Source organism: Petaurus breviceps, unplaced genomic scaffold (genome assembly GCF_028583685.1).
Source record: "Petaurus breviceps papuanus isolate PSGF00001 unplaced genomic scaffold, PetGlider_PUasm1.0 171, whole genome shotgun sequence".
In the NCBI taxonomy this organism is placed as follows: Eukaryota; Metazoa; Chordata; class Mammalia; order Diprotodontia; family Petauridae; genus Petaurus; species Petaurus breviceps.
The window spans coordinates 23,625,289-23,645,786 of record NW_027185754.1 but is presented as its reverse complement, the minus strand read 5'-3'; the positions used below and the strand labels follow the sequence as shown (position 1 = coordinate 23,645,786).

At 41.0% G+C, this 20,498-nt stretch overlaps 1 protein-coding gene and 1 pseudogene across 6 annotated transcripts in view; both read left to right on the top strand.

The window, feature by feature from the left end:
* The window catches only part of MVB12B (multivesicular body subunit 12B), a 324,028-nt gene that overhangs the window by 240,919 nt on the left and 62,611 nt on the right, over window positions 1-20,498 (top strand). The window lies entirely within an intron of this gene.
* LOC138157184 (DNA (cytosine-5)-methyltransferase 3A-like) lies at window positions 15,529-20,281 on the top strand (annotated as a pseudogene).

Here is a 20,498-nt window from a genome sequence, read left to right as displayed (position 1 = left end):
AGAACATTGGATTTAATACCAGAAGACCTGTGTTCAAATTCTACTAAATATTTTTGTGATTGTCAAGCAAGCCACTTAGTGTCTTTAATTAGACTTAAATTCCTTCATCTATAAAGTAAAGAGGTTGCTTCATGTATGCCAAAATATTTGTAGCGTTGTTTTTTTATGGTAACGACCTGGAAACAAATTGGGTACCTGTCTTTTAGTGAATGACCAAACTCACGAATGTAATTTGAACAATGTTCATCAAGAAACAATATTAGGAATACAGAGAAATATGGGGAGGCTCCTAAGGCAGATCAAGTGAACAATAAACACAGTGACCATGAGAATGTAAATAAAAAGTACAGTAAGAAAGAAGCCATGCACTGAATAATTGTGATAATCAGACTTCTTCTCAGAGAGTAGATAATGGAGAGAGAGGGAGAGGAGCACAAGATGAGGCTGGTGGTGGGGAACCAGCAAAGAATGCTGTATATATTGTCAGACAGTCAGTGTATCATTTTATTTATTTTATTTTTAAATTTTTTATATCAATTTAAAAGGCTAGTAATACACGGAATATTATTCCCATTTTGCAACTTGCTCAAGAGATGGTTTTGCCAGAGCAGTGGGGATTCAAATCCTCAGAGTACAGGTCCAGTGTTGCTGCCAGTGCCCTCCTCCTTCCCCCACTCCCACCCCCAGATGCTTCTCAACTGGTCACACTTCCTTTTGAGCGCTCTAGCAATGTAAATTTGGATAACTGCTTTTCTGCTTTTATTTTTAAACTTCAAAGTTTATTTTGTTTTAAATAAGGGCTCTTTCCCCTGTGGAATTTCAAGTGTTTAGCACATGTGCTGCATTCTGACCCATCAGTGACTTCAGTTAGGCTCAGCTGTGGGCACCACATTTTTGGAAGGACATGGCCAAAACTGAGCAACTCTGGGGGAAGGAAATGAGGATGGGGGTGAGATGACTGAAAATGAAAGCTATTTGAAGGTAGTATTGGCTTATTTGGCAGAGTGAGGTTGCCAGCCCTGGAAGTGTTGAAGTGAAGGATGACCATGTTTCAGGAATGTTGTCTGTAGTATTCTTACTCGGTTTGGAGCTAGACTAGATAAGTTCTCTGAGAGCCCTTTCAGTTTGGGGGTTTTTGTAGTTTTACATTATGTCTTAGACACTTAAGAGCTATGCCTTTGACAAGATCAAATTTTTCGTCACTTTTTTTGTCTTCTTTGAGAGGTTGAGACTGCCTCATACCATGAAAGAGAGACTATATCTACCTGTAAGCAGCGTTATTTCCCCCCTCTCAGAACACTGGAAGGGGAGTCAGAAGACCTGTATGTTTGAATACTAGGTAATTAAGTAACTTCAAGGCCTTGGACAAATTGCTTTCTCTCTCAGGGCCTCAATTTCCTCCTCTGGAAAATGAGAGGATTGAACGTAGTGATCTTTAAGGTTCCTTCCAGCTAATTGGCAATAGTGGGAGCCCAGTGCATATGTACACACACATACACACACACACACATACACGATGAATGGAAAAAATCTTAAGTAATTAATGGGTTTCAGTACTGTTCACAACATTTCTAGTGCTTTCACCAAGCACTATAGTGATAGTAGTCTATCCAGAGGGAAATTGGTCTCTAGGTTACAGTTAAGTGGGCAGAGCAATAGCCCATTTAAGCATAAGATTTTAGTTTCTGAGTGGATTCTATATCTTAGTGTTAGATCCTACTTGGAATAAGTGAAATAAATTGGGGGGTGGGGAAGGAAATTTTTATAGCTCAAGTGCCTAGTGTTGCAATGATGAGCTCAAGACATTAGAATTGCCTTTGACAAATCCCTTTGAGTACCACACCCTGGTATGATGATCACAGGGGATATAACTCTCCCCACTTTTTGCTTACCCACAGTCCACAGAACCTACAGGACAAGAAAATAAAGCAAAATAAAAATGCTCCGGTAGTTATGTCATAAGAATTTTTATTTTAAAAAAACACTTGTCATAATATTTGTGACTATAAACTACTAAATATTCTAACTTTTTGAGGTTAAATGAACAACACCTTGAAAATGGAATCAAGATTTCAACAAGTCAAGAAAAAAATCACACCCTAATTTTTATCCTCCATACTTTTTGGTACCATTTCTTTTCAAGGAACTTCAGAAAACCCTATGAAAAAGTTCCTCTTGGCACAAGGATCATATTTGGTTCATCTCTTTAGCCCTCATTCCTCTGTGCACACACATGTAAATAGAAGGCACCTAATACGATATTTTGAAAGTAGTCACTCGGCAAATGTTTGGGGTCAGCTAGATGGCGCAGTTAATAGAGCACCGGCCCTGGAGTCAGGCAGGACCTGAGTTCAAATGTGGCTTCAGACACTTAACACTTACTAGCTGTGTGACCTTGGGCAAGTCACTTTACCTCGATTGCCCTGCTTTCCCCCCTCCAAAAAGCAAAAAACAAAAACAAATGTTTGGAGGAATGAATGAACAAATTTTCCTTAAGTTGCTAAAATGCAACTTCTTATTTGATAAAATCTAACAGGTAAAGATCTAATTAATTAATACTATTCTTTATTTTTAAAGCATTTTTAGATTTGAAATATGGTTAAACATTGATTGAATTGCTATGAAAGATTCTTTTTCATTCCTACCTAAAGTTTGGAAGTTAGATATTCTGGAAACCCTTTTTCAGATTTCAAAGTAAATCTAATTTAATTTTCAGTTGAGAAAATCTGTCTTTCTTTATGACCTACTTTATCTATTACTACCAAACTACTACTGCAATCCTCTTCTGATTTTTCATTATAAATGGAATTGACTTTAGAGTTTCAAAGGCTGTACCAATGAAGTGTAAACCATAGCTTGTCCTTCCAAGTTGGGAACCCCTTATGTATAGCCCACTGACAAACCCTTATTTGTCTTTGAGATCCTGAGAGTCCAGTTGCCAGAAAGGTGGCTTTCAAGGGATAATTATTTTTGGCCATAGAAACTCATGAAGACCATCTGCTACAATGCCGAGGTTAAAATTGGTGTTAGTGTAGGGGGGATTACCCACAGGGGTGAAATTATTGCTCCTTGACATATTGAAGTGTCTACTTTGTCTAAACCCTCGTTTGTAAGATTAAGCAGTTACATGATACGTTCTTTGGTTTTTACTTCCCCAGTATTCTTCACCCTTACCCTCTCTGCCACTAACTTGCCATGTGACCATGGGTGAGTCAGGAAGCTTTTCTGGGCTTCTGTTTCCTCAGCTGCAAAATTTTACCAAGGTGAGGTACAAATAAGACAACGTATGTAATGTGATTTAATTGTAAGGTAAAACAGCAGTGGTAGTTGTTAGTTTTCTCTCACATGCGCAGTCTCAGAGCTGGATTTCATCCAGTCTGACCCCTACTTGGGCAGGAATCTTCTCTATTATCTTTCTGACCAGCCATTCAGTCTGTATCTGAAGAGCTCCAGAAACAGCAAAATAAAGCAACATAGTATAGGGTATATAGCACTCACCTTGGAGTCAGGAATACCTGGGTTCATATCCTGCTTCAGACACTTACTAGTACTGTAACCTTGGGCAAGTCACTTAATCTCAGTGTGCCTCATGTTTCTTCATTTGTAAAATAAGTGTTAGACTCAAAAACTGTTAAGATCCCTTCGTGTTCTAAATCCGTGATCCTATCATTGAAAATTTGCTACTTCTTAAAGCAGCCTACTTCACTTTTTGATAGCTTTATGATGAGGAAGCTTTTATTTTCATGCTTTGAGCCTAAATACACTTCCTTGTACCTTTACATATAGATGTGTATTCTGAAAATTCCTGTTCACTATTAAAAACAAGGTATGTATTATGTTTTCTTTGTGTGTTCCCACACATATTTTACCTGTTCCAGAGAGCAAGCCTTCATCATCTCTTAAACCTCCCCTTGGTTTCCTGTCTACCTTTCTTTATAGACTGGACTCTGGAAAACCTTGTACAAGAGACATAACTTGGCATGAAAGAAATAGTGCTGAACATAATCAAAAGACCTGGGTTCTAATACTGGCTCTGGCACTTACTAGTCCTATGATCCAAAGTAAGTCTGATCATTCTGAACTTCAGTTGTTTGTTTTCATCCACAAAATGAAGAGTATATTACCCACTTCATAGGGCTGTGTGAGCAAAGTGCTTTGTATACTTTTAAGTGCATTGTAAATGTGAGAAGCTGTTATTATTATAACTTGTCTCATTCTTCCTAATATAAACTGTCTACATACTCCCTGAGGTATTCTCTTTAACTTTTGTCTGGCTAAGACAACCATCATATGGCTTTCGTAGGTCATCATATTTTTCTGTACGTAATTATCAATTCTCCCACTCTTTCATGTCTTTCCTGATTTCCCCAAAAGATGTGTGTTAAGTTGAATTGAATTGAATTTTTCATGTTTAGATGAAGGCCGTCATAGGTCTTTAATCCTGAAGGAGAAAGATGGAGAGTCTAATCTAAGAAAGGTTCAGGGCAGTTGTATTCTCAAGATGGTAAAAGATATATAACTAGAGTTAGATTATGTGATAAAAATGATAGATAAGTAATGAAAGAAGAATCTAATTGTAGTTATTTATATTTCTTCAAATCTTGCTCCAAACAGTTTGTTCACATACCTATGATTTCATTATCTGTCAGCATCAGTCCATATTACACCACTTTATTTGATGGCTCACTAATTTGCTATAGCTTGGTAGTCAAACATTTGATCAATGAACCTCTTCATACTTGGATTTCCCCTTGGTTGACAGACACAGTAAACTGCCAAGCCTGCATGGACTTAGACTTTTCAGCTTAGTAGGACTTGCCAGACCTCGCATCTCATTGGCATAGCCTTTCAGAATCCAGAGTCCTTTCTGCATCAGAAGAAGACTTTAGTAGTAGTCTTTTCTCCACATGAGAAAAAAGAAAACAGAGAATAATGTATTGGTCTTCTTGCCATTGTCTCATCAGTGTCCTGCAGTGGCATTAGATTTTCAGCATTTTGCTCAGACTTCTGGTAATTTGACTCTTCAGGATTGTTGTATGTTGCATCTGAATCCCACTAGCTTGAAATGGTTTGCATAGATTCCCAAGTTTGTAATTAAAACAATTGAGAAACAATTTTAACTAGCAAAAGAATAGCTGAACAGGAAGTTGCTTTTAAGCAGATGTTATCGCTGTGAGCCATGCAGAAATATTATTTTATTATCAGCACTACACTAAAGACAAGACAAGAAAGAGACTGAGAGAACATCTTTTCCACTAACCCAGCATTTTCCAGCCCCTAATATCATTTAACATTTGAAGGTGACAGCAATATCTTTAATGTTTTTTCTATTGGATTAATAATGTTTAATGTTCAAAGCAATAAAGCGAAATGTTTTTGTAAGGGTATTTTATAGCAGTGGTGGAAAATTCCAAGTGTAAAAGACCATGCAAAAATAATAATAATCGAAATCAAAAGCTATAAAATCAGATGGTGAGGATTTGAATGTGGAAGTGGCTGCCATTGCTGTGGGCCGTTAGGTGTGTAAAGGCTTTGATCTCCTGCATAGCCCACACTCCTGGTGTGAAGGATTAGAGCTCATTGCAGTGTGCAAACTGAACCTTCAAACACCGGAGCAGCCATTCATCTATCCCCAGGAGCTAAATATGACAATGTTAGCATTATTCATTTCCCTGACATTGCCATTAATAAAGCAGTGATCCAAAAGGAGCTTTGCTGAGTCTGTTCTTTATGCTCCCATCACTCACGACTAGATAATTTCACACAGGATCGTTTTAAAATTAAATGACGATAAAAACGCTCTGCTGTTCTGTGTTCACTAGTTCATAGAAGTCTATCAAGTCATTAATGTGTCATGACAAACTGCTAGATGGATACAAGAGTAATTAATTATTTGAATAAATAACAGGTTGAACTTGGCGCTTTGAACCACAGTGGCATTACGTGCACGTCAAACTGAGGGCATCTGGAAACCTTTTGGGGGCCACTTATAAGAAGGGTTAACATCCAGGCCAGGGGGTTTGAAGTGACAGAAAGCCATTTTGCAAACATGTGGTGACATTTTATCGTGCCAGAGCAGGAGTGTCACATTTGGGTGCAGCCGGTGAGTTTTATGTTAAAGTTCCTCAGGAATGGCCGTCTCCAGAAGCCATCTGATGATCGCTGATGATTTCAGGGAACAATTACACAGATTTTCATAATCACCATTAATCTCCACATATTTTTGAGATAATTACAGCAATTATGATTTAGATTCCTCTTTTCTGCACACATTGTAGAAGAGAAAAAGTGCTTATTATACTGGGTAGTTCTGAGAACTAACATTTGAAATTCTTTGTCATTGCAAACTTAAAGGCTCTGTGTGTGTGTGTGTGTGTGTGTGTGTATTTTTAAGCTGATGCTGCTTCTGAAAGTTTATCAGCTTTAGAAAGTAGAATGGTAATAGTAGGTCCTATTATTAAATCATACACTTTGGCTAGAAATGTGGTGAGGATAGATAGATGAATTGCTCATTTTGGGGAACTAGTTGGGCTCACAAGGAGGGGGACACTGTATGGTGGGTGCACTTAGAGATAGGTGGCAGCTTCAAACCTATTTTCCATGAAACACTTACAAAGTGAACTAACAGCCCATATTTATAGAATACATTTTTGTGACATGCCCTTTAAAGGTTAATATTATATCTGAAATCTGAGTAATTTATACCCTTTTGCACTTAATAGACATGGCAACTAGATAAAAGTGAATACTCTACCTGGTATTTCCAAATCATACAATTTTGAGTTGGAAGGGATGTGAGAGAAGATGTCAGCTCAATCATAAGCTCTGTCTGTGCTACTGCTTTGCCCACTCTCTAATCACCGTGATTTCTGGAGAGTCTGTCCACTGGGACTGAGTTTGGAAGGGTGATGTTGTACATCGTGAATTTCTGCCTGTCTATCATGGAAGCTGTTGTGTCTAACATTAATTCAAGAGGCAACGGTTTCTTGAAGACTCGGCCAGCTGAAAATGCTCCTTTCTAACTCAGATTTGACAGTCCCTTTAGTCTAAAATTAGGCTATGGAAAATGCCAGAAGTTAATCCTGTCTCAAAAGTGTGTGTCTTATTTGTCCTCATGCAAGGCTGTTCCTGGCTGAGCCTCTTAAAGCCTCATACCTTGTGGGGGTCACCATGATCCCATCCCTTGCTCTCAACCTCATTGGTTTAGAACACATTTTTATCATTTCACCTAAGGACCTAAAACCCTGATGATTCATGTCAGCCAAGCTCCTACATTTTAAGCCTGAGAAGTCAATTTACTAATTTGCATTGGCTCATAGGATTTAGAACTGAAAAGGGATCTTATAGAATAGCTATTTGCACCCCCTTTGTATTTGTAGATTAGAGGTTTGGGGTTCAGAGAGATGAAGTGAACACTTCTGGGTCACACTGGTAAGTAATTAGCAGGACTGGGATAAAAACTCGGTCCCTCCGACTTCAAATTCAGGCACCATAATACCTGCTTGAATTTAGTTCCAGGATAAATTGTTTCTGTAGACACACTTGTGTGATTTATCTTGTTAGAAAAAGTAATCCAGTGCGTTTCCTCTTGTGCCTCAGCTGGCAGAAACCTTGGAGCCAAATGAAGCGCCCTCTGGAAGTCGTCTGCTCATCCCTGGTGCCTGTTAGGATCTCCTTAGTGAGTTGCAATTAGAAGGGGGAGCAGACGCCATTTAGCGAAGCCTTTACTGAACCAAACATCTCTTTTCCGGTTTCCACCTCTAGTCATTGAGCCTCTGTGTGTAGCTCTCCAATGAGGGAGAACTTGTAGCCTCCTATTAAAGTTCTTATGGCAGCAGTTCTCTTTTTGGATAGCTCTAGTTGTTAGCAAGGGTTTTGTTGTTATTTTTGTTGTTTTGTTTTTTTTTCCTTTATATCATGCCTAAATGTAGCCCCTCCTTAACTTATAACTATTGCTTCTACTTATGCCCTCGGTGGCCCATCGGCTCATCAACAAGTATTTATTAAGTACCATCTCTTGTGTGCCAGACGCTCGGCTAATGGTTGGGGAATACAAAGAAAGAAAAAAGAGTCTCTGTTGATAGTCTAATGGGGGAAGACAACATACAAACAAATATTTACCAACAAGATATATTCAAGATAAAATGGCAACAATCAAGAGAGGGAAGACACTAGCATTAAGAGGGATCAGAAAAAGCTTCTTGGAGAAGGTTGGATATTAGCTGAGACTTGAAGGAAGGCAGGAGGGAAGTGGAGATGAGAAGGGAGACAGTGCCAGGCAAGTAAGAGAAGTCTGATTCCTTTTCCAGTTGACAACATTTCAGATACTTGAAGATAGCTGCCATCCCCTCAAGTCTTCAGTTCCTCAGGCCCCAGCTCATTCAACCACTCCTTGTTTGCCATGTGCAACACCCAGAAATGAACACAATACTATAGATATTTTCTAACCAATGCAGAGAATGGTAGGGCTGTCACTACATTCCTGCGAGAGCAAAGGTTCTTAACCTAGGGTCCAGGAACTCATTTAAAAAAATATTTTGTCAGCTGTTTTAATATGACTGCCTTCTTTTGTGCTTTTGGGCATTTTATTTTATGAACTTAAAAACATTCTGAGATGGGTTCAATAGATATCACTAGACTATCAAAGACACAAAAAAGGTTAACCCTGTTCAAGACATTCGAAGGGTATTATGGCACAATCAATTGACAAAAATTTTTTAAGAATCTACTAGGTATGTTCTAGGCACTGGGGATACAAAGACAAAAATGAGAATCTCTGTCCTTGTGATGCTTATATTCTTTAAGGGGAGACAGAATGCAGTTATGTAAGTCTATACACAGGACATTCCAGGTTACTTTGCTGGGGAGGCTCTAGCTGCATGGGGGAGGAGATAGAGATGGGAAATAAGGCAAGGTTTCACATAGGACATGGTATTTGAGCTGGTTGTCATGGATAGACAGCTGACCTTTGAGTCAGGAAGACCTGGGCTTAAGTCCTTCTGTGGCCACATTCCATGTGATTCAGGGTGTTAATGTTACTTGTTATTTGACTCTCTGAAACTCAGAGTTGCAGAACAGTTGCTGATCTGCATTGGAAGAGGGACTTTTCTTACTGAGTGTTCTCCACACCAGTGAAATGAAACCACAGTTCCACCAGTCATCTGATGGCTGTCTCCACTGCTGCTGCCACCTCCAGAACAGACTGTGTGCCATGGGACTTCATCCATTTAGCTCTTAAACTCCCACTCTTGGGACAGCACGGCGTTGATTGATGAGTGCCTCTCATGGCTTTGCCATTTTTAGCCGTCTCCAGCTATGCTTTACGTTATACTTTGGCCATCTCCTTGCCATCTGCCCTATTACTCCTACCTCTCTACCCCAACTTTGTAGCTCTGGAACAACAATCAAATGAATACTGCCACTGCTGGTGGAAAAAGTGTGTCAGTCTATTCCCCTATGGCTCCATTCACCATCCCAAATACCCTTTCCTGCCCACCATTCGCTCAGATAATTTTTTCTCTCTAGTGGAGGTTAAGATTCTTGAGGGCAGGGATTGTCTGGTTTTGTATTTGTACCATAGCGCTCAGCACATAGTAAGCACTAAATAAATTTTTTTTTCATTCCTTCATTCCAGAGGGTAGAAAAGATCCCTTTGGCTTTTCTGGCTCTCATATCATTCTCTTAATTCACATGGAACTCAGAGTCTTCTGAAACCCTCATTTCTTGCTCAATCTTGTGTCTGACCAACTTCTCCCCTCTTATACTTGATAAATTGTTTTTTAAACCCTAGTTAATGATTTCACATTTATCCCTTTTAAATTTTATCAGAGTCAACACAATGTTGAATCTTTTTGGATCCTGACCTTATTATCTGTTATGTTAAGCTGTCCCTCTCTGCTTTGTGTCATCTCTAAATATGATAAACATATTCTGTCATGTCATGTAAATCATTGATAAAAACATAAAACAGCACAGGGTCCAGTACAAGGGCTGTCCTAGACATTTCCTTCCAAGCTGATGTCAGTTCAGTGGTGGCTGTTCTTTGGGTTCGATTCTTCAGCCAGTGCTTCCACCTGATTGTGCCATCATTTTGTCCACAAGGACAATCTGCATCAAGCAGAGAATTAGCCTGTGGTCTTAAGTGATAATCTTAAGTTAACATCCACAAAGTGGAAAATAGGATGTCAGCTCCTCACTTATCCATTCCTCATTCCACCCAGACATTCACTCAGAGAAATTTCTCTCCTCTAAATAGTTTCGTATGCAGATATACTCTAGCTCTTTGTCTCTACAGTTACTGCCACCACCATCATTACCCATAGACTATTGCAAAAATCTCCTAGCTGGTCTCTCTGCCTCCTTACTTTTTCCTCCATAGGTCATCCCTCATATGTTGCCTGAGCAATCCTTATCATATCTTTTCACTCTACTGCTCAGATACCTTGCTCCCTGTACTTCCTATTTCATAGTGTTGTGAGGGGAGTGCTTTGTAAATAGCCAAATGCTATGGAAGCAAGGAGCTAGTAGCATTATCATAGACTCTCCTCCTCTAGACCAAGACCCTCCTCTTTATTGTTCGTTTTGGAGTTTTGGTGGAAGGTTTTCCCCACAGGTCAGTGCCACCTTGCTTGAATGGGAAAATCTGGTCAAAGGACTTTCTCCAACCCCCAAAATGAAATTCCTGTGTTTCCATTTTCTCTCAATGGTACAGTCCTAATCTCAGTCACTTAAGGCTTGTAATTTTAGTCATCTTTGACTCATCTCCAATTCTATATAATAGACATAGTGTGGAAAGTTGATAGAGAACTGAACTTGAAGTCAGGAAGACCCGCATTAAAAATCATGCCTCATGCCCTGAGCAGTCAGCCCTGGACATCACTAAACCTTTCTGTGCCTCAGTTTCTTCACTTGTAAAATGAGGGGGTTGGTTGTAAAATGGCCTCTGAGGCTCCTTTCAGCCCTGAATCTATGATCCAATTAAATTTTCCATCCTAACAAATCTTCTTCTGTTTCTTCCTGTTCATTTCTATTTTCACCAGCCAAGTCTGGCTCTTACTCCCTTACACCTGAATTTTTTAATACTAGTCTTTTTTCTGTCCAATTCATCCTGTCAACTTCTGCCATGTGGAATTTCATTATAGATGACCTTTGCTATGGGCTGCATTTACTTACACATCAGTTTAGGAAGGGCAACAAGGCAGAGCACTTTCATAAGAAGGAAACCAGGATGAAAAAATGAAATAACTTATTAAATGCCCACCCTTCACCAAGCACTGGACTGAGTAGCACTAAGGAGATAAATAAATACAAAGAGAGACAGACTGAGAGACTATGTGCCAGGCCCTTTAAAGCACTAGAGATACAAATACAAGCAAGCAAGATAGCCCCTCCCCCTTACTCTCTAATGGAGCTTACTTTCTAATGGAGGAAGACAACATATATGGGGGTGCTGGAAAAATAGGGAGGAGGAAGAATAGGGCGCAGAAGGAGATAAATGAAGTCTGGAGAACTGAGACAAGAGGAAAGTGAAGCATGTGACTGGGGTACTTCCTAAAATGATGGTCAGACAAGCAGAATAGTCCCTACTCTCAAGGGGCTTACATTCTAACAGGAAGAGACAACACATAAAGGGAAGTGGTGGCCAGATAAAACTCTTTTTCCAGTGACCTTTCTCTCCCCTTTCAGTACCAAACCCCCAAGCTTCATTGGCTTAAACAACATCTATGGTATGGCTCACATAATTTATTATGGGGTAACAAACAGTACAAATACATTTTAGAAGTTCAACAATAGATCATCTGTAAGAAGGATCACAGCCAGAGTTCCTTCTAACCATCAATTGTAACTGCTGACTCTTCCATAAATTTTGGAACCACAGCCCCACCATTCAGCTCTTTGGGGGTGTCAGTTGAAGTGTCTTAAGAAGAGCCAAGCTCACTTCTTTCAGAATGTCTCTTCAGTTTTTCTCAAAGATGACAGTTAATTCACTCAGTCTCTCAGGGGAAAAAAAGTTCCCTTGGACCCTAGGTGACCCTGAATCACGACCATAAATACAGACTCTGGCAGTCCTGCTGCACTGAACAGACTGTAAGGATGGGCCCAATGATAAAGTGTCTGTGGTTAGAAGATCCGCCTCCCTAAGTATAGAAAGTTTCATCATCAGAAAGCTGAACACTGGTGAGCCAACTTTTTTTCATGGTGACTCATAAAATAAACTTTTCAAAGAAAATTCCTTTAGAAATATGTTTTATCATATTTTATGTGATCCTTATAGACTCTGGAGCCTTTTCCCAGTTCACATTAGCAAATCAAATCTCCAAATAGGAGCCACATCTCTCCTTTGGAGCTGAAGTGTTAACTTTGAGGAGTTGAGGGTCATTTTTCCATTAATATTGCTACTCAAGATCTCATTTAGAGTGCATTCCCCAAAATATCAGTCACCCAGAGTCAGTTAAAATTTCATCAGTATCATTGATACTAGTAATTAGCACCCTAGAATCAATTTAACCAGTTGATTGCTCCTCAGTATCAGTTAACATCTATTCATTTTTGCATAGGGATGTTTACTGAAAAAAACATAGACCCAAAGTACAAAAACATCACCCTGACCTGGGGCCCACTCTCCCCTTCTTTTCTGCCATAGTCCCTAGGGAAAGTGAGCTCCAACTTAAAATGGTAGCTATAAACACTTTTCTTACCCCTGTTTACTTCTGAGAGTAACGTTTCATGTCTGATAAACTCTTGCTTGTAGACTGGAATCTCAACGGCCAGGTCAATCCACTGTTGGACTGGGTCAAACAGATCTTGCCTCAAGGGTAGCTCCTACTCAGGGGTCAGCCACTAGACTTCTGGCAGTTTTTCTGATCCTTCAGAATTCACCAGGTCATACCCTGGACCAGTCTATTTCTGATATATAATCATTCAGGAGCAAGAAAGATGGTACAGAAAAAAACCAGTAAGAACGGCATTTGAATTCAAGGCCACAAGTTGACTCCAAGTAGAGAAAGTAAGGCCTCTCTCTTTCTCCCCACCTTGAGGCTTACAGAGGTTCTTGCTTTGCCCACCACCAGGGAAGAGGGAGAGATTAAGTTCTTCCATTGGAAGCTTTATACACACTCACTTCTGGCCCAGCAGCCACTTAATTTTTCTTCATCATCCCCTAAGAGGATAGGGAATAGCCAAAGAATACCTTCAGATTTTCTGAATTAGGGATAGGGCCCTTCATTATGTATAATCACACAATTTTGAAGCATCCACTGGGGATGACTATCTGTTATCGGTCACTCTTATTACATGACTGCTCCACTTTTTTCCAGGTATCAAGTCATCAATATATTTTGATGATAACTTTTATATTTGTTTTCATCTTTAGTAACAAGGGACGATTTAGTTCTATACACATTTGTGGGCTGAAGCTGCTGCTTACTTATTTATACATACCATGAATTAATCCACTGCCATTTAGACCATCTACAATCATTACTTTTCTGACCAAAGATAGGCTTTTGCTGCAGAGATTAGCTTGGAATCCTTGAAAACATGGCAGTTTCCCAAAGGTTCTACATTCTTTCTTCTCCTGTTGTTCAAGATACATTCCAATACAGTGGGCTTTCCAATACAGTGGGCTTGTCATCTAGCTAAGCATGTCACCACCAGATAAGTGTATTTTTCATCCACTTTGTTTTCACCTATTTTCTTTTTCCATAGTGGGCAGTTTAGATGGATCTCCTTCAAACAATTACAGGCTTCACTGAGTGTTCCAAAGGCAAGATATGTGATCTTCTCATAAATGAGCAATAGTAAAGTAGTTAGAATTAGGGAAGTGGCATCTCTTCTTTTTTTTTTTAGTTTTGTTATCTTCATTTTCAATTTATTTGATTCCCCCCCCCCAAATTTATTTATGTTTTTTAGTTTTCAACATACATTTCTACAAGATTTTGAATTCCAGATTTTCTCCCCATTCCCTCCCCTATCCCCACCCCAAGATGACAAGCATACTGATTATCCCTTCCCCACGTCTGCCCTCTCTTATATTCCCCCCATACCCCCTTTCCCCTTACTTTCTTATAGGGCAAGATGGATTTCTATACCCCATTGTCTATATATTGTAATTTCCTGGTTGCATGTAAAAACAATTTTTTAACATTTGTTTTTAAAACTTTGAGTTCCAGATTCTCTCTCTTCTTACCTCCTCACCCACCCCCATTGAGAAGACAAGAAATTCAATATAGGTTCTACATGTGTAGTTATGCAAAACTTTTCCATAATAGTCATATTGTGAAAGACTTAACTATATTTCCCTGCATCCTATCCCACCCTCCATTTATTCTGTTTGCTCCTTTGACCCTGTCCCTTTTCAAAAGTGTTTGCTTCTGACTACCCTCTCCTCCAATCTGCCTTCCCTTTTATCATCCCTCTCTTGTCCCCTTCCCCCCTACTTTCCTGTAGGGTAAGATACCCAATTGAGTGTATATGTTATACCCCCCAAAACTAAATCCAATAAGGTTGACTCATTTCCTTTCATCTCCCTGTTCTTTCCCTCCATTGTAACGGCTTTCTCTTGCCTCTTTTATGTGAGATAATTTACCCTATTCTATCTCTCCCTTTCTCTTTCTCCCAATATAGTCCCCTCTCATCTCTTAATTTTATATTTTAGATATCATCCATTCATATTCAACTCACCCTGTGCCCTCTGTCTATGTATACATATACATATACAGAGAGACATATATGCATATATGTGTGTGTGTGTGTGTATACACACACACACACACACACATATTCCCTTCAACTATCCTAATACCGAGAAAAGTCTCATAAGTTACAAATCTCATCTTTCCATGTAGGAATGTAAACAGTTCAACTTTAGTAAGTTGCTTATGGTTTCTCTTTCCTGTTTACCTTTTCATGCTTCTCTTGCTTCTTGTATTTGAAAGTCAAATTTTCTATTCAGTCTTTTCATCAAGAATGCTTGAAAGTCCTCTATTTCATTGAATTTCCACATTTTCCCCTAAAGTATTATAATAAGTTTTGCTTGGTAGGTGATTCTTGGTTATAATCCTAGCTCCTTTGTCCTCTAGAATATCATATTCCAAGCCTTTTGATGCCTTAATGTAGAAGCTACTAGATCTTGTGTTATCCTGATTGTGTTTCCACAGTACTCAAATTGTTTCTTTCTGACTACTTATAATATTTTCTCCTTGATCTGGGAACTCTGGAATTTGGCTATAATATTCCTAGGAGTTTTCTTTTGGGGATCTTTTTCAAGAGGCAATAGGTAGATTCTTAGAATATCAGTGTATAGAGCACCAAGCCTGGAGTCAGGAAGACCAGAGTTCAAATGTGGCCTCAGATACTTTCTAGCTGTGTGAACTTGGGCAAGTCACTTAATCCTATTTGCCTCAGTTTCCTCATCTCTAAAATGATCCAGAAAAAGAAATGGTAAACCATTCCAGTGTCTTTGCCAAGAAAGCCCCCAAAGGGGTCATGAAGAGTTATATACTACTAAAAAAATGTTAAACAGACACCTGAGCTGGACCAGACAGAGGTTGCACCTGGCCTTATGGGCTGAGAAGAAAGCCAAGGTCATTGCAGTGATGAATGTCATAGAAGAGACCCAGGGGACTGGAGAGTCACAGAAGGTGGAGGAGGCCAGCCCTCTTGCTTTGCAGCAACCTACCGATCCTGCTTCCCCCACTGTGGCCACCACACCTGAGCCAGTGGGGGCTGATGCTGGGGACAAGAGTAATGCTAAGGCCACTGATGATGAGCCTGAGTATAAGGATGGCCGGGGCTTTGGCATTGGGGAACTGGTATGGGGAAAACTGAGGGGCTTCTCCTGATGGCCTGGCCGCATTGTATCCTGGTGGATGACAGGCCGAAGTTGGGCAGCTGAAGGCACTCGATGGGTCATGTGGTTTGGAGATGGCAAGTTCTCAGTGGTTTGTGTTGAGAAATTGATGCCACTGAGCTCTTTCTGCAGTGCATTCCACTAGGCCACATATAACAAGTAGCCTATGTACCGGAAAGCCATCTATGAGGTCCTTCAGGTGGCCAGCAGCCGAGCCGGGAAGCTGTTTCCGGCCTGCCCTGAGAACGATGACAGTGACACAGCCAAGGCTGTGGAGACGCAGAACAACAAATGATCGAGTGGGCTCTGGGTGGCTTCCAGCCCTCTGGTCCCAAGGGTCTGGAGCCATCAGAAGAAGAGAGAAATCCCTACAAAGAAGTTTACACTGACATGTGGGCCCCAGTAGAACCTGAAGCTGCTGCCTATGCCCCACCTCCACCAGCCAAAAAGCCCCGAAAGAGCACGGCGGAGAAGCCCAAGATCAAAGAGATCATTGACGAACGCACAAGAGAGCGGCTGGTATATGAGGTGCGGCAGAAATGCAGGAATATTGAAGACATCTGCATCTCCTGTGGGAGCCTCAACGTCACCCTGGAACACCCCCTCTTCATCAGAGGAATGTGCCAGAACTGCAAGAATTGTTTCCTGGAGTGTGCCTATCAGTATGACGATGACGGCTACCAGTCATATTGTACTATCTGCTGTGGGGGCCGAGAGGTCCTCATGTGTGGGAACAACAACTGTTGCAGGTGCTTCTGTATGGAATGTGTGGACCTCTTGGTGGGACCAGGTGCTGCCCAGGCAGCCATCAAGAAGACCCCTGGAACTGCTACATGTGTGGGCACAAAGGCACCTATGGGCTGCTACGGCGGCGAGATGACTGGCCATCACACCTCCAGATGTTTTTCGCCAATAACCATGACCAGGAGTTTGACCCTCCTAAAGTTTATCCCCCAGTCCCAGCTGAGAAATAGAAGCCAATCCGAGTGCTGTCTCTTTTCGATGGAATTGCCACAGGCCTATTGGTGCTGAAGGACCTTGGGATCCAGGTAGACTGCTACATTGCCTCAGAGGTGTATGAGGACTCCATCACTGTGGGCATGGTGCGGCACCAAGGGAAGATCATGTACGTGGAGGATGTCCGCAATGTCACACAGAAGCACATACAGGAATGGGGTGCTTTTGATCTGGTGATTGGAGGCAGTCCCTGCAATGACCTTTCTATTGTCAACCCTGCTCGGAAGGGTCTTTATGAGGGTACTGGACGACTCTTCTTTGAGTTCTACCGCCTTCTACATGAGGCCCGGCCCAAGGAGGGTGATGACCGCCCCTTCTTCTGGCTCTTTGAAAACGTGGTGGCCATGGGGGTCAGTGATAAGCGGGACATCTCACGCTTTCTGGAGTCCAACCCTGTGATGATTGATGCCAAAGAAGTGTCAGCAGCGCACAGGGCTCACTACTTCTGGGGTAACCTTCCCAGTATGAACAGGCCATTGGCATATACAGTGAATGATAAGATGGAGCTTCAGGAGTGTTTAGAGCATGGCAGGATAGCAAAGTTCAGCAAAGTGAGGACCATTACAACTAGGTCAAAGTCCATCAAGCAGGGCAAAGACCAGCATTTTCCTGTCTCCATGAATGAGAAAGAGGACATCTTATGGTGCACTGAAATGGAGAGGGTCTTTGGCTTCCCAGTCCATTACACAGATGTCTCCAACATGAGCCGTTTGGCAAGGCAAAGACTTCTAGGCTGGTCATGGAGCGTCACTGTGATTCGCCACCTCTTCACCCCCTTGAAGGAATATTTTGCCTGTGTGTAAAGGGACATGGAAGTGAACTGGGATAGTGACATCTAATCAAAGCAAAACCACCAAGAATGAGAGGATGGAGAGAAGCATCAGCACCCAGAAGAGAAAAAAAGGAATTTCAAACAAACAAAACACAAAAAACCACCACAGATGCGAAAACATCCGCAAAGGCATTGCCAAGCAAAAGGGTTGGACATCATCTCCTGATTTTTCAATGTTAAACTTTGATCCTATTTAAAAAAACAAAACCAAGCTTCCCCTCTTATTATTATTATTATTATTTGGGTCAAAAAAAATGTTAAACAGCAACAATCCCTTCTTTCCTCTGTCCTGGAAAGACCACATCTTGATTGTTATGTTCAATTCTAGATGTCACTTTTGAAGTAGGATATGTTGGTAAATTGAACTGTGACTATAGGAGATCAACAGGGAGAGTGAAGGAAGTAAGGACTATGATTTTAGAAGATCAGCTAATAAAACTAAAGTGATGTGTTTCTTCTGGAGGGAAGAAGACCTAGTGGGGCCATGGGAGATGTCTTCTCTTCTCTGAGGGTCTGTCCTATGGATTTCATCTCAACAAACATGTATTAAGCACCTTTTGTGTGCAAGGTGCTGCTCTAGGGGCTGAGATAAAAAACTAAATAGTCTCCTTTCTTATTTTATCAAAATAATATGTATGCATGTAAATACATACAAGATAATTTAAGTAAAATTAGCACATTTATAACTGGACATGTCAAGGAAGAATTTCCAGGGGAGAGCTGCATCTGAGCTGTATCTTGAAGTCTCAGTACAGGATTAGACTTATTTTGCTTGGTCCCAAAAATCAAAATTAGAAGCAATGGGCAGAAGTCATACAGAGTCAGGTTTTGGCCTGGTATGAGTGTCCAGAAGGAGGCTAGGTTATTTTCTGAATCACTGACGGCTCTTCCAGCAGGCTCCAGCAGACTACTTGTCAGGGAGACATAGAGGATTTCAGGTATGGACTGACCTTGGTGACCTTCTAAGGGCCATTCCAGTTCTAAGGTGCTTGGTAAATTAGGAATTGTACACAAGCAGGATACGTACATAATCCATGTGAAATATGTGATAGTCACAGTACTATATAAAAGGCATAAATACTAATCCATTCTTAGGTGAGCAGATCAATTTCAGGAACCCTATATCTTTCCATTCTGGCCCCTGGCCCCTGATGCTGAGGAAGTTGCTGAAGGTCAATAAAAAAAACTGGGAGAAATTGAACTGGCTTTCAGCATGATCACCTTTTGTTGTTTTATTCTTTTTGCCCCAAATTAGTATGGGTTAATAATAATATTAACATAAAAAACTTAGAGTGATTTATGTAAATTTTCTTATGTGAGTCAACAACCCTATAACACAGAGGGTAACACAGGCATCATTGTTCCCATTTCATAGATGAAGAAACAGAAACTCAGGGGTTTGAAGTGGTTTACACACCCAACAAGTGGGAGGGTGTGAGATTTGCACTCGGATCTTCCTGATTCCAGGTTTAGCACTTTACCTACTTATACCACAATGTTTTCCATACACTGCCTTCCAGATGCCACTGAGTCACTGTAGCATGTAATCTGTAGAGACTCCCGAGTGAGAGCACAGCATAGCAATAGCTGAGGACTTCTCTTCAGCATTGTTCAAAGAGCTCAAGTAGGAAGACCAGGGTCCAAGTGCCAGATCGGCCATTCACTCACCATTTGGTCTTGGGCAAAGTGTCTTTGTGTCCAGGAAGGTTCCTCATGATGAGGACCCCTGCTTCCTCATCTGTAAATGTGTATGATAATATTTGCATGACCCACCCAAGGCGGGGGCTTGTTATGAGGATCCAGTGAAATCGTGTATGATGTGGGTAGGGATGAGGGCCCTACTCATGGGTTAGATCTAGTTTGAGGAACCACGTTTTAGAAGGGATGTGTTTCAGTCCTATCAGCTAAAGGTTCCTTTTAACTCTAATAACCTAATAAAGTCAGTCAAAAGGAAACAAAAATCATTTCATACCAAGAGTTGCTGCAGCCTTGAAGAATGGCTACTCCCAGAAAAAAGAAGACTTGAAGGAGGCAGCTGGGAATGTTATTTCTTCAAGTTGGTTTTAGTGGAAAGAATTGGACTATCAGAAGTCAGTCAGTCAACAAACATTTATTAAGTGCCTGCTGTGTGCCTGGGCCCCATGCTAAGAGTTAAGGATACAAAGAAAGGAAGAAGACAGTCCCTGCACAGACAAGATATAAGAAGCCTAGATTGGAAATAATCCGCAGAGGGAAGGCTCTAGGACTAAGGGGAGTCAGAAAAACCTTCCTGTAGAAGGTGGGATTGTATTGGAGACTCAAAGGAAGCCCAGAGGCAGAGATGAGGAGGGAGAGCGTTCCAGCCATGAGGGCCTGCCAGGGAAAATGCCTGGAGCCTGGAGATGGAACGTGCTGTGGGAGGAACAATGAGAAAGCCAGTGTGTGGTGGGCAGGAAGGAAGAGGCCCAGATGATCCTAGAGGTGATAGGGAACTTCTCTCCAGCAGCAGAGCGACCTGCCCTTTTAGGAAGGCTAATTTGACAGTTGAGTGAAGGGTGGACTGTGGAGGGGAAAGACTTGAGGCAAGAGACCTGAGTTCAGGTCTGAACTCTGCTACTTATTGATTACATGACCATAAGCAAGACTGTACCTCTCTGTGCCGCATTGTCTTCCTGTTGAAAATGTGGAGTCTGGCCTAGATTGTTTCTGTAAGTTCTCTCCCATCTCTGCCTCACTGTAAAGCATTTGAAGGATTGTGATGTGGAAGAGGACTTAAGTTTGTTCTTCTGGGTGGGAGTGAGAAACTGATTTTAGCTCAGG